The following is a 15,705-nucleotide window of genomic DNA, read 5'->3' on the forward strand; positions in this document are numbered from 1 at the left end:
TCTATGTGCACGTTGAATGTTGAGTGAAGAAGAAGGAGGAAGATCCAGAATTTTCGGTAAGAAGGTTTGGAAGAAAGCAGTTGGATTTGACCCTTCTGTGAGTTCCGGAAGATTATAAAGGCGTAGGTTATTTCTACGATTCCTATTTTCCAACTCCTCTGTTTGCCTTCTTAAGAGAGAGACATCCTTCTCCAACAACGAAATTTTTGCACAGGAAGTTTGAAGAGACTCCGTAGATTGTTCCACCAAAAGAACCCTCGATTCAAGTGTAGACCATTTGTCATGAAGAAATTGCAAAGTTTGAGTAGTTTCAGCCATGAAGGGTTTAAGCGCACAAATTTCTTCAAGGATAAGATCCATGGACGCTGAGTGCGACGAGGAACCTGGAGAAGGAGGATCTTTTTTCAGACGTTTCGTAGAGCCAGGTTGCAGAAGCTTACTGGAAGTAGTAGCTTTAGGAATTGCCCCATGTGTAGCATCCGGTTTAAGGGAAACAGGATTATCCATGGTCTGCGTTGTGGAATCAGAGTCTGAGGAGTGACGAGGTTTGGTCTTAGAAGCAGTTAGTTTGAGGGTGCGCAGTTTCCCCATTCAAGGCAAGAGAGAAATATAGCAGTGCTACCACAGAATCCAGGAAAAGAGGTTGTGTGAGGAATGCACACTCTGATGTGATATGTAGAATACCGAACAAATATTGCGTGAATCAAGGAGCAAAAGTTAGTTGTATCACATACTCTCTTTTTGTAAGAAATCCTCCACAAAATAAATAAAAGAATATAGAATGCGCCAAAAGCATGAATGCGGTGAAAAAAGGCGCCAACCAAGATGAGAAATCATTGAGGTGAGGAGGCAAAGTTAGTGAAAACAGCGTGTGACTTTAAAAACATAGAAGTCGAAAATTGCAGCTGTAGAAGCATGATGCAGTAAGATGAGGCTAATTGAGGAGGAGAGTTCACAATAACAGTCTGTAAGAAGGGGAAATGAGGCTTGCATTTGGCGAAAACCGCTCGTGGAAGGATCGCGGTAAAAAGAAAATGGCGGCCGCCGGAATAGCGGACCGCGTCACTTCAAAAAGAAGCGCATTTCGGCAGAATTCAGAGACAGGGAATATAACCTCCTGCTCACCTCACATTCCGATGCTAGATTCTGAGTGATGGTTTAGGATTATCCCGGTGTATGCAAAGAAAATTGCCGGCGCTCGTGTCCAGTGAGCGGAGCCTCGCCATCAAGCCGCCATCTTGTGCGGCGCTCAAGCCACGCCCCCCGGTGAATGCAATTTTGAAGATTACATTTTTGCAGACAAACAGCAAGTAGAAAATATGTCCAGTCTGATGGCTGGTAAGGTCTCTTCATAATGTTTTTATGCGACCTCAGCTGAGAGAAGTGTGAAGGCACAAGCACTTATATACTGGAAATTAGATTTTAGCATTGCAGCCACAAAATAAGGCCCAGGTTTAGTGAGCACTTGTGTTGGCCTTGCATCACGCAAGTGCAACATTTAAAAAGCCACCCCAAACTTTATTTATGTGGTATTGCATCATTTAGCACCTGCAAAGTAATGCAAGGTAGTGCCCGGCTCTGCCTTGCATCATCCTATGTCGGGGAGGGGTTAAAATTTGTTTTGTACTCATTCAAAGATACAATCACTGGAGGAGAGGAGCTGGACGTGACGCACAGCCTGGCCACAGATCATGAAGCACGTGTGACCTCGACCAAAGATGGAGTCGCAGAGCAACGAGACGCGGGACGAGGCACCACTCTCAAACTCGGCAGATGAAGGAATGAAGGGCTGCCTTGAAGCCCTCGATTCGCTGACCGACTCGTGCCTGAAGTCCCCGCCCTTTTCGAGCCCGACTGATGGGCCTGCCTGCTCGACGTCCTTTGCTCCTTTTGGTCCCTTGGTGTGTTCAAAGATCTGATCCCACTCCACCCTCTCCTCCCTCGATTATTCAACAACATCACCCTTTTCGCATAAACTTTTGACTCAGAAAAGAAGAGCAGCATTTAGATAGAATAAGGTTTTGCCACGGAAGAAGAAAGACACGCAGGTGCCCAGCATGAGGCATCCCTAAGAAGATCAGTTAGGAAACAGGACTGTGATCTAACAGCAGAGGACTGATCGCACCCTGCAACGCGTAAGGATGGATCCGAGCTGGACTTATAGCTCCACCGCCGGTGCTCAACAGCGCCAACAAAAGAAGACGGACTACCAGAGCCTACCAATGATGGCTCGCTGTTAAAAAGACATTGCGACAAAGACCCCCCCCTTCCTGAACTTTCTACCCACCCCTTGACTAATTGCTTGTATCAAGCTGTATTCCTCCCTCAGCCATTTTTGTCATCTGTCACTCATGTATTTAGTCTTCCAAAAAGTCTCATATAGCACTGATAAGACTCGAAAGTATCAGAGCACTTTTTACTGTATGTTGATGTCATCGGAGAAAAAGTCAGAACCTGATTCCTTGGTTGACCCCGACTAAGTATTATGCCGATCTCTAGATTTGTATGAATAACCCAACGAATGTAAATTCATATGTACCGCATTCCGCCAATTGTATCGACTGCATATGGTTACACGCAATTTGCTAGCATTTGACGAACGCTATTTCATTGGCCACACATGACTATATGTACACTCCATCAGTTGGGGTAAAACACAAATGAACTAGCGTATGTTAAAAAGCGGCGACTGTTGAAATTGGCAATGTATATACACATAAGCGGCGTTCATTTGTGGTCACTGTACCTCTTGTCGTAAGCAGAACGGATATTGCAAAACACTGACTGTGTTATCCCGTCAGCATAGACCCATGCACACATATATACAACAGCCATTTTAGGTGCCATGGTCTCCCTGTTCGCGATCGATCATCAGCGCCCTTCCCTGACCCTGCAAGCATCCCCCATGCACCCCGACCGCCCCCACTCTCACATGCACAAGTCATGAACCCTTCTCCTTCTGCATGACTCTGTCACTGGGAATCACACCCCGCGCCTGACCAACACCTCCTTTCCTTCCATGAATACCCCTCTTTTGATAAACCCTTCCTCTACGCTCGATTGTCCACACCGATCCTTCCTTTCATGAATATCTCTCCTTTGATGACCCCTTCCTCTGAGCCCGATTGTTTGCACAGACCGCTGGTCATCCCTTAGCCCGAGGATACAGTTTATTGCCCACTACTGTATGCACTCGCCCCTCTTCAAAGGAGCTACTATTGATCATGACCTTCCCACCCCCTGGGATTCGATCAGGTGCACACATTCCAAAGGAATCGGCAGAACACTCAGCTGCGTGATAGCCCCCTCCTATTGTATGGGGGGTAAGGGCCTCTACTGTAGCCACGTGTTGGAATGAGCCGGAACTGGGGGGGTGCCGGGGATGTCATCTTCATACTTCACAATGTCTTTATTGTAATAAAGAGCGTTCACATGTCTTAAACCAGTGTATAAAAGACCAGGCCTCAGAGAGGCTAGTTAGAGCACCTCCTGAAGACACTATGCGAGTGTCCGAAATGACAGGCTCTCCTCATGAGAAATAAAACTCTGTTCTTGTTTTCCTGCTTCCAGCGCCCGTCTCTTTATTTGGTAATTATTCAAGATGGGAACTAAGAGGCGTCTTGCGCCAGCAGCCTGGGCATCAGGAGCGTTATGGGCTGACTTTTCCACAACACTTTTGAGCAACTTTGCTACATTTACCTTTTATTTTACAATTTATGAGTGTAAAGATTATCAAAAGTGCAGACTTACCTGTCTCCACCCTCTGAAATATGAGATGGGGACAGTAAAAACGTCAAATACGATTGTGAAGTTACTACGAGTAGTTTTGTATGGAAACCTAAGAAACTGTGTTTTGAGAAAAAACTGTTTACTTACTTTCTATCCAGTAAAGGTCCCAGTGTGGTATCTAGGCATATCACAGTGAGCAGAAAAAGTTATCTTGAAAAGTAATCTTGCAAAGTAATCAAAATTAATCCAAAAGAAAATACAACTGTATTTACACATTTTTACAAACCTGTAAGAAAAGTGACTATTCTTCCAGCTTGCTTTTTAACAACCTCTCTTGAAAAGTACAATCATATTTACCTGTACCAAGTCCTGCATGGTTCTATAAATAAAATTCAACAAAGAAATATTCTTGAATACAAACGATTGGTCTGAGTTCAATATTTGAGTGTATGACAACATTCCTTGCCTGAGTGTATACAATAAATGCTTAACACTACCCTCAATCAATCAATCAATCATTTGTAAAGTGCACTACATACCCGCAAGGGTCTCAAGGCGCTGGGGAGGGGGGGCGCTACTAATCAAACAGCCAGGTCTTGAGTATCCTCCTGAAGGTCAGCTGGTCTTGCGTCTGTTGTAGGCTCAGTGGGAGGGTGTTCCATGTCTTAGCGGTGAGGTGGGAGAAGGTTCTCGCACCTGTGGTTGTTCTTTGAATGCGCGGGATGGTGGCGAGTGAGAGGTCGGCGGAGCGTAGCTGGCAGTTGGGAATGTAGAGCCTTAACGCTCGCCCACACTACCACAAATAGAAAGTAAGGTATCATCTACTTTTACCTCTGTAAGCCTTTGAGGATCTGCTGGACTCTATGCACACCTTACCTTACTTTGGTATAGTATGTACAGAGCCAGCTTCCTACTCCTGGTCACAATGGGGTTGAGGGGATTATGAACAGCTGTCATAATATTCAGCGTACCAAGAAGGTATGGTATTAGTACAATCAATGCCCATAGACTATGTAGGTTGTTTATGAAAATAGAAAATGCAAAAATCAATGCCACAGAAGTATTGGGGGCTAGGAAAGTGGTGTGCGGAGACTGAATGATATGATAACCATTGATTGGGCATGATGAGGTGCTGGAAAAAAAGTAGCAGTTAAGGCACAAAACGTGGCCCTGCAGAACAGACTATGAAGAGAAGTTGGCAAAGGACTGTGCTGCAGCATCCAGATTTCACCAGGATGCAAGCAAAGTGAGACAGAACACGGTCATCTTCAGCTTGCATTTGGCACAGTCAATGAAGGGCTAGAAAGGCACAACAATTAACATGGAGCAATTGCTGTCCTCTGTCAATGTTGTGCGTTATCCTTCTTTGTGAAGTGGTTCCATGACATGTGTGGCACTGAGGAACTACTGACTTTGTATCTATCAGCAGTTTTCAAGCTGGAAAATGTAATGGCAAAAGTAAAGCTACAAGTTCCAGAGATCAATATTCCATTGGTGATAAATTCTGGGGGCCGCTGATGCGGTTATATACAACAAGGGACTATTTGGATAGAAGGAGCAAGAGTTTGATGAGAAGCAGCTCCTACCTCTTGTGTCCACAGTCTGAGGGTAACTGAACTATTAAATCTCATTGGCAGTGGTGCTGGAATGAATTTCAGAGTGGAGTGCTAGCCAGTGAGTTACTTCCCTGCCTAGCAGCATTCCACACCCCCAACATTCAAAGGGATATTAATCAATTGTGATACTGTATGAGTAATTCTAGAACTAGAACTACTCTTCTCTTGTCACCAATCTCCCTGATTTTGGAAAGAATGTCATGTAGTGGTTTATTTCAACGCACATTTCCCCAAAACTGTTGATATAATGTGCAATATAATGCTGATTAATTGATAGCAAAGGAAATCCAACGCATAAACTTAATGGGGTACAATATTGCTGTCGCTTTTCAGATAGATCGTAAAATGACTAATGAACACATTGTGGGTGCCATACATTCACTCAATTGTGCCCATGAATCAGACTTACAAATGCAGTTGGCCAGATTTGCAACTGCAAGGAATTCTCAAAAGTGATTTTAGGTTTTTAAATTCTTTTACGTCCACATATATAACCCAACAATCACATAATATGTAAACGTAAATGGCATGCAAGGTGGGGACAATGCATTCAAGGCATGAATGCCTTAAGAGTTTGTGAATGTCCAGAAACACATGGGTTTGTGATCATTTAGAAATTCTATCAAAGTCTTTCCAACCCTGGAAATGGTTGCAGGTTTACTCTTGCCAAGGGCTTGATTAAATTCATTTCCTATATAGAGCGGAGAACAGAACACTCCATTTTATTGGTGCGCTTGGGAATACATTTCAGTTCAGGGAAATATTGTCCCAGTGGAGATAGAAATACAAACAAATCAATGTACAAAAGGTGCTAATTCTATATTGAATACAACAGGTCTTCTTGTCAACAAAGAGTTCAAGATATGTGGAGGTAAGACTTAAAATGGAGCCTCCAACCAGAGGCGTAGTGTGAATTGCCAGTGCCCGGGGCAACGCAAGTATTGCACGTTGCAATTTGCAATTTGCACCACTAAGAAGTTTGCGCCTCGGGCAACTGCCCCTGAGGCCCTGCCCACGCAATGTCACTGCCTCCAACTTCTGGGCTTCTCTGTATACTGCTGAATAACTTGTCTTTCTGGATGTACAGGGTGCCACTGTAGTGCTTTCCCACTTTGGAACCACGCAGTCAGCAAACAAACCTACATACAGTCAGGCTTAAACCTGGTTCTTCGTTAACACTCAGTGGTATGAGCTGAGTGGACATACAAAAAAATGAGCAGCGGGGCATCAGCCTATCAGATGCCAGATTGCATAGAAATAATTGCACGTGGTTTGCAACTGATTGACAAAAAGCACATTTGTAAAATTGCGGTTGTCAGACACCCATACCCACCATGCTGCAACAGATGTCAGGTGAATGCAATTTTTTTTTTTAAGTTTGAAGTTTATTGAAGTAAAAAGAGACAAAGACAGAAAATGAAGAAACAGTCAAAAGTTATGAAAAAACAAGAAATCTCTCTTACAAAATGGCGAAACTTATTAAAGCTATCTTATACATAAAAATAGGATAAGCAATAAATGTCAGGAACATAGGGGAATGAGGGAACATGTTGAATAATAAAAACATATAAATGATATGATAAAACAGTAGATGCAATGAAGAAACAGTACAAGCAAATAAGAAAATGCAATCACGGTGGTTTACGAACTTCAACATTACGTATTGGAGAGGTGGGAGGAGGTCTGGCAATCTTAGATAAATATTCGGTAAGGGGGAGCCATAAAAGATCACGTTTGATTGCTAAGGAAATGGGAGAAACAAAATTAGTGTCTAGACGATGATTAAAACAAACTGCGTTCCACCAAGCAGTAAAGGAAACATCTTTAGCCTGTTTCCAATGTGATGTAATATGGTGAAAAGCAATGGCTATTAAGAGGTCAATTAATTTATGTTTGTGGTGTGACCCGGTAAAAGCAGGAGAAAGGGAACCTAGGAAAATGTGAATGATGGAAAAAGAAAAAGTAAGGTTGAAAATCTTTTGCAATTGGGACCAAACTAATTGCCAGAAACCTAAAATGGGAGGACATTCGAATATCATATGTTTCAAATCAGCCAAAGGGCAGGGGCAGGACCAACAAGTGGAGGGAGTGTCTGGGGAGAATGATGACAGAGTTAATGGAGTAAATAGTGTACGGTTATAAATAAAGAATAAAGTTTGTGTAGTGTTAGCCGCTCTGGATGTACTGTGAACCCTAGACCAAATTTTATCCCATAAATTGAAGGACCAAATTTGAGACAAATCTTTTTCCCAAGCCAACTCAACTTTAGATTTAGAACGATCGTTAGAAGACTGCAGAGATTTATAGATAAATGAGGCAGAAAGGGATTGGTCGAGGGCATTAGAAATCGAAAGATGTGTGGCAGGTATAGAGTTGGTGGTCGGGAGCGAAGAAAGGTATTGGGTAAGGGAAGGAATCTGATAAATATTGTTTATGAGAAGAGGAAGGCAGCGAAAATTGAGTTTGAAGATTTTGAAAAGGAAGAGGTTGAGTATCTGAAAGAAGTTGGGAGATCCATTTTAAACCAAGAGAATGCCAGGTTTTCCAATATAATGAGCGATTACGAATTTTAAGGAGTTTATTATGCCAGATAGGTTGGGTGTGAGTAGAGGAAACAGAAGGGTATGTGGATAATAAATATGGATGAAGAAGAGAACAGGAGTGAGAAATGATGGGGGAACGAAGAGATGACACATTAGAGGAAAAGGATAGAACTTCTTCAAATTCATAAGGATGAAGAAAAGAAGATTCTAACGTGAGCCATAGAGGAGGAAAATGAGGAAGATCAGAAGAAAGCCACCGCAGGGCTTGCTTTAAGGAAAAAGCATTGTGGTATGATTTAAAATTAGGAAATTTGACTCCACCGAGGGATTTATCCTTTTTCAAAGAGGAGAGTGCTATTCGAGACTTTTTACCCTTCCACAGAAATTTTAATAGAAGAGAGTCTATCGACTTGAAATAGTGGTCTGGGATATGAATGGGAATCATAGAAATAGAGTAGAGAACTAAAGGTGCTAGCATCATTTTGATGGAGTCCAAACGACCCCACCAGGAAAGGAAGAGTGGATTCCAACGATTGATTGATGTAGTAATTTTATCAGAGAGAGATTCGAAATTGAATTTAAGTGTGTCGGAAAGACGAGGAGCGAACCAACCACCTAGATACTTAATCTTAGAGGGTTGCCAAGAAAAGCCAGAGGCGTCAAAGAGATGTTTTTGACATAGAGGATTTAAGGGTAAAATTTCGCATTTATCAATATTGAGACGATAACCTGAAACTTTTGAGAAAGAGGAAACTTGATTAAGGAAGGAAGGTAGAGTTGTTTGGGGGTTTGAACAATAAAATAAGATATCATCTGCGTAAACCGATAATTTAGCTTGTTTTTGAGAACCATAATGAAAACCAGTAATATCATCATCGAGTCTGATCTTAGTTAAAAAGGGTTCTAAAGCTAGAATAAACAAAAGAGGGGAGAGAGGGCATCCTTGACGTACCCCTCTTCGAAGGGGAAAGTAATCGGAAGTCATACCATTTGCAAAGATTGAAGCATTGGGGCTAGAATAAAGTAAAGAAATAAGAAAAATGAATTTAGGAGGGAAACCAAACCAGCGAAGTGCCTGAAACATAAAATCCCATCCTATTCTATCGAAAGCCTTCTCGGCGTCCAAAGAGATGGCAGCAAGGGGAGTAGAAAGGGGGGCGGCCTTACTCAAAATGTTAAAGAAAACGCGAGAATTGTCCGACGATAAACGACCTTTAACGAAACCGGACTGCTCAGGGCCAATAAGTTCCGGTAGTAGAGGATCTAATCTAAGAGCTATAATTTTGGCGAAAATTTTATAATCAGTATTGACTAGGGAAATAGGGCGATAATTTTTACATAGGGTATGATCTTTATCTGGTTTAGGTATTAAACATATTAATGCTTCTTGGAAAGTTCCCCGAGAAGAACCGGAAGCCGCAAAGGATTGAAATAACAAAAGTAGTTTAGGAAGAAGAAGGGAGGAAAAGTGATTGTAGAACTCAATGGTAAAACCATCGGGCCCAGGTGCTTTACCTCGACGAAGGATAGAGACTGCATGTGAGATTTCAGAAAGGGTAATATCCAAATCTAATGATTGGAAGTCAATGTGAGAGGATTCTGGAGAGGGGATATCTTGAAAATATGTAAGAAGATCAATATGATCAGGAATAGATTCGGGAGTGTATAGAGTTTGGTAGAAAGAAACAAATTGAGCTAATATGTCCTTGTCCTTAAATAGAGAAACACCAGCCGGGCCTTGTAAGGATTCAATTTTTGTTCTTTCTGTTCGTATCTTGAGATAATTGGCTAGAAGTTTGCCCATCTTGTTCTGTCCACCGTAATAGCGGGAGTTGCATTTAAGAAGAGAGTTTGAGGCAGCATTGGTGGTATATTTATTAAAATCGAATTTGGCAGATATAAGTTCACGAAGAGAAGATTCAGAGTTAGAATTATAGTAGGCATATTCTAGCTTCTTAATTTTATCTAAAAGTTGAGTTGATTTAGAGATTGATTGCTTTTTCTTTTGAGAAACAAAATTAATGATAAATCCCCTTGCAGCCGCTTTAAATGAATCCCATACCATGGCAAAGGAAGATTCAGGAAGATGGTTGAGTGTAAAAAATTCAGTGGTAAAAGTGTTAAATTGAGTGCAAAAGTTGGAATCAAGGAGTAAAGAGTTATTAAATCTCCAGCGTCCTGAATGAGGGGAGAAGGGGATAAGGTCAATATCCACAAAAACGGGAGCGTGGTCTGAAATTAAAATGGAGCCTATGTCTGAGTGAATGGCAAGTTGTGCTAAGGGTTTGCTGAGGAAGAGGTAATCAATACGGGATTGGGAGTGATGGGTGGGGGAATAGAAAGTGTACTCTCTAAGGTCCGGATTACATAGCCTCCAAATGTCAACTAAAGCATTGTTCCGTATAGATGTGATAAATTGGGAATGCATTTTGGAGGGAACAAATTTAACTTTTGAATTCCTGTCTAGAAAGGGATCAAGGACTTGATTGCAATCACCACCGAAAATAACATATTGTTCATTGAGGGTAACAAGTTTGTCAGAAATAGCAGGCCAAAACAATTTATCAACACCTGTAGGAGCATAAACATTGAAAATAACTATAGGTATTTTATCAATAAGAAGATTAATGAGAACCCAACAACCATTAACATCGCATTCTTGAGATATAACTGAAACTGTTCACTTTTTATGACACAGTATAATTGTACCATTTTTCTTACCTAAAGCAGGTGAGTGAAAAACATGACCCACCCAACAACGCTTAAGTTTGGTAGCCTCCGTTTCTGTAAGGTGGGATTCTTGGAGGAGGGCTACATCGGCTTTAAGTCTAGTCAAATGTGTTAAAACTCTTTGACGTTTAATGGGGTTATTTAACCCCTTAACATTCCAGGTAACTACTCGGAATATAAATTAACAAGAGAATGATATAAAAGAGAAGATGAAGTAGAAAATGAGTCGAGAAGAAAGGAGAGAAGTAGTAAGAATACAAAAAAGAGTCTGTAAGAGAAATAATCAAGAGGAAAAAATCGAGAATAAGGTAAGTGAAAGGTTGAGAAAAGAGTAAAGAAAGAAAATAGTAAGAAAGAACAGTAGAGAAAATAGAGAAAATAGAAAGGAGTGAGAAGAAAAGAGAAACATACCAACAAATACAGAAGAAGAAGGAGGGGTGACGACGCCAGAAGAGGACGACATCGACAACGGAAACTCACGCCACCGAACATTTGAGGAACCAGCATAGGAGCAGTTGAAGGGAGCAAAAAGACACCAGGGTGGAGAACATGAGGAGAGGATCTGTAAGAAGACAAAAATTGAAAAGGGGATGTTAAAGAGACACAAGAAAAACCAAATATATAAAATGCACAATACTAGGGCATAATAAACTAGGACTAGGGTTATGCATTAAGATGGAAGAAACAAAAACTAGATACGGTAGGATAACAGAGAGATAAAGACTTTAGTCAAACAGGGTAGAACATGAATAATTAAACAGATCTTGCAGTATCCATGTTTTCGGCTTCATGATGACGGAGAAATTCTTCAAGGACTTGTGGTTCTTCGAAAGTTGTCGTCTTATCTTTGTAGGTCACCTTGAAGAGGCAAGGATGAAGCAAACCAAATCTGGCACCAAGAGCTCGAAGTCGTGGACGTAAATCAAGGAACTGCTTCCGACGGTCAGCTGTTGCCTTACCTACATCTTGAGAAAGATATAAACGGTGACCTTCCCACATAACTTGTTTTTTAGCTTTTGCTGCTGAAAGTACTTGAAGGAGGTCAGTATATTGCAAGAACAGCATGATGACTCCGCGGGGTTTGGTGGAAACTTTTGGACCAAGTCTATGTGCACGTTGAATGTTGAGTGAAGAAGAAGGAGGAAGATCCAGAATTTTCGGTAAGAAGGTTTGGAAGAAAGCAGTTGGATTTGACCCTTCTGTGAGTTCCGGAAGATTATAAAGGCGTAGGTTATTTCTACGATTCCTATTTTCCAACTCCTCTGTTTGCCTTCTTAAGAGAGAGACATCCTTCTCCAACAACGAAATTTTTGCACAGGAAGTTTGAAGAGACTCCGTAGATTGTTCCACCAAAAGAACCCTCGATTCAAGTGTAGACCATTTGTCATGAAGAAATTGCAAAGTTTGAGTAGTTTCAGCCATGAAGGGTTTAATCGCACGAATTTCTTCAAGGATAAGATCCATGGACGCTGAGTGCGACGAGGAACCTGGAGAAGGAGGATCTTTTTTCAGACGTTTCGTAGAGCCAGGTTGCAGAAGCTTACTGGAAGTAGTAGCTTTAGGAATTGCCCCATGTGTAGCATCCGGTTTAAGGGAAACAGGATTATCCATGGTCTGCGTTGTGGAATCAGAGTCTGAGGAGTGACGAGGTTTGGTCTTAGAAGCAGTTAGTTTGAGGGTGCGCAGTTTCCCCATTCAAGGCAAGAGAGAAATATAGCAGTGCTACCACAGAATCCAGGAAAAGAGGTTGTGTGAGGAATGCACACTCTGATGTGATATGTAGAATACAACAAATATTGCGTGAATCAAGGAGCAAAAGTTAGTTGTATCACATACTCTCTTTTTGTAAGAAATCCTCCACAAAATAAATAAAAGAATATAGAATGCGCCAAAAGCATGAATGCGGTGAAAAAAGGCGCCAACCAAGATGAGAAATCATTGAGGTGAGGAGGCAAAGTTAGGGAAAATAGCGTGTGACTTTCAAAACATAGAAGTCGAAAATTGCAGCTGTAGAAGCATGATGCAGTAAGATGAGGCTAATTGAGGAGGAGAGTTCACAATAACAGTCTGTAAGAAGGGGAAATGAGGCTTGCATTTGGCGAAAACCGCTCGTGGAAGGATCGCGGTAAAAAGAAAATGGCGGCCGCCGGAATAGCGGACCGCGTCACTTCAAAAAGAAGCGCATTTCGGCAGAATTCAGAGACAGGGAATATAACCTCCTGCTCACCTCACATTCCGATGCTAGATTCTGAGTGATGGTTTAGGATTATCCCGGTGTATGCAAAGAAAATTGCCGGCGCTCGTGTCCAGTGAGCGGAGCCTCGCCGTCAAGCCGCCATCTTGTGCGGCGCTCAAGCCACGCCCCCCGGTGAATGCAATTTTGAAGATTACATTTTTGCAGACAAACAGCAAGTAGAAAATATGTCCAGTCTGATGGCTGGTAAGGTCTCTTCATAATGTTTTTATGCGACCTCAGCTGAGAGAAGTGTGCAGGCACAAGCACTTATATACTGGAAATTAGATTTTAGCATTGCAGCCACAAAATAAGGCCCAGGTTTAGTGAGCACTTGTGTTGGCCTTGCATCACGCAAGTGCAACATTTAAAAAGCCACCCCAAACTTTATTTATGTGGTATTGCATCATTTAGCACCTGCAAAGTAATGCAAGGTAGTGCCCGGCTCTGCCTTGCATCATCCTATGTCGGGGAGGGGTTAAATTGGTGGCGCATGGGCATTCTCATGTATCCACCCATGTGTTTGATGATTCCCACATTTACTAAAAGTCAGTAAACTTGAGTTGGCGCCAGATTGGTATGCCTATCTAACCTTGGCATACCAAACAGAAATACCTTTATTTCTCCTTGTTACTTCCTCTTCTACAGCACACATACAAACAGGAAAACACCTCTAAGGCTTATTTTAGCAGGAAGGTATCCCTTCTTGCACAAAAACAATCCTGCCCACGACACAGGCACTGTTGCACCATGCCACAAGTATTCCTGCTTTGGCACACAGTTGCCACACGAGCCCCAGCGCAGGGAGAGAGATGAACTGCACCAGATATTTATAAATATCTCACAGTTCAGTTTTCTCCCATTCATTCAATGCTGTAGCAACTTGACTGGCTGAGCTGCATTGCTTTGGGAGAGCTGTTATTGAATCTGGGCCTGAGTGTCTGAGGCACCTTACTGTAGAGTTTACTGTGTTAGAATCTGGAATGTGGTTTGGGAGATTCTAAGAAGTGGAGAATGAAGCCTGACTTCGTTAAGGAGATTCAACTGTATATTGCTGGGAACCTAAGAATAAAAGTAATAAGGAAGAAAGAAAACCAGCGTTGTATTTCTCTTTACATGACAACGAGTGTTGGTCTGGGAGGGGCAGACAACAGGTATCTACACCCCTGGAAGCATAAAGCTATTTGAGGACAAAACTGAATTTAATTGGAAGGAAAATGACAGAAAAATGACACTGAATCGTAACATGGCTTAGAGCATCAACAGTGAATGGTGTGATTAATATTTTATTTTATTTATTTACTGCGGATTGTGTCAGTTGTGGATACCATTAGTGAGAGCAAGATGAAATCAAAGACTCAAGGAAGTGTTCCTAACAAAAAAATTGATTTTCAGAAGGAACCATGGAGTACCTTTGATAACACTACAAATGTTATGAAAGGAGTTGCATAGAAATAAAGTGTTTCCAGTGTGGGGCTCCAGGGCCTAAATCCTCTAGTTTAAGATGTGGGGCAAGAAACGTGATAGGTAGGAATTGTGGAATAAGGGGACATTTCGCCAAAGTATGTAGGATGAATGTGCGTAGTAAAAAAAGATACAAGAAATTGGACAGGATATCAATGATATATGTGAAGATGTCCATGATATTCTCCTTGCTATTGAGGGGGAAGAGAATGTCAGTATGAAGGGAGAAGAAAAAGGGACGAAAGAAAGGGGTCAGAAGATAAAGTTGTAGAGTGTTGATAAATTAGAGAAACAACACTATGATTTCCATTGATGGCAAAATGCTGAAGGTATTGGCAGATTCTGGACGCTTGTACACCTTGATCTCTAAACATCTCTAGGGCAGAGTGGATTTGATGAAAATATACAATTAAATGAAGCTGATATAAAAGCAGTGCGTTATGGTGGTACAAGAATTGAAATACTGGGGATGAAATGGATGACTCAAATTTCAATCTGAAGGTGTATATGGATGCGTGTATGTGACTAAGTTTGAGTCAAACGTATTGGGCTGGCGTCATCAAAGAGATTTGAACATTATAATAAACCCCAATACCATAGAACAAGTGATGATGGTGGAAGCCATAGATATTGAAAAAGGTCTCATAATGTCAAGGTACCCTAAGGTGTTTACGGATGAATTGGGATTATTGAAAGGGTTTTCTCATTAGATAATATTGAAGAAAGGAGTTTGATCTGTTGTGCACAAGGTAAGGAATGTGCCAAATATGATGAGGGAGCCTTTGTGTAAGGAGTTGGATAAATTATTGGAACAGGACATAATTGAGCTAATTGAAGCATCAGAGTGGTTGGCTCCTGTGGTAGTAGCACCGAAGGAAGCGGGGAAATTTGATTATGTGTGGATATGCAAGATCTGAACAAGAGCATATGGATGGACAGGCAACCACTTCCTAATTAGGCCTGGGTGGTAAATTCTGTTCCGCTCGTGGAATTTGCATAATTTGGGTAATTTCGCTTTCCGCAGAGAATGCGGAATTGCCAAAAATTCCACGATCCGCGGCTTCGTGGAATTTTTTGCTTGTTCGCACTTTCAAAATGCGTGTTCGCAAGATATTTCTCCCTGAGCACGCAAGCAGCGTTCGCGAACATGAAAAAAGCATCGCAAACGGACATAACAAGTAATTACGCATGTTCGCAGAACTTTGGCATGCTCGCGGATGATTTTTTACCATTTCGCGGAGCTTTGCGAAGCGCGACTATGCAAATTCCCCCCATCCCACCAGAACTGATAAACAAGGACGAATTGAGATTTTTTTTCGGACTCGCTGAAAATTGTTCAAAGTATGTTAAGAACTTCGGAGAAATTGTAGAGCCATTGAGAGTGATCATT

This window comes from Lissotriton helveticus, chromosome 4_1 (assembly GCF_964261635.1).
Source record: "Lissotriton helveticus chromosome 4_1, aLisHel1.1, whole genome shotgun sequence".
Lineage (NCBI taxonomy): Eukaryota > Metazoa > Chordata > Amphibia > Caudata > Salamandridae > Lissotriton > Lissotriton helveticus.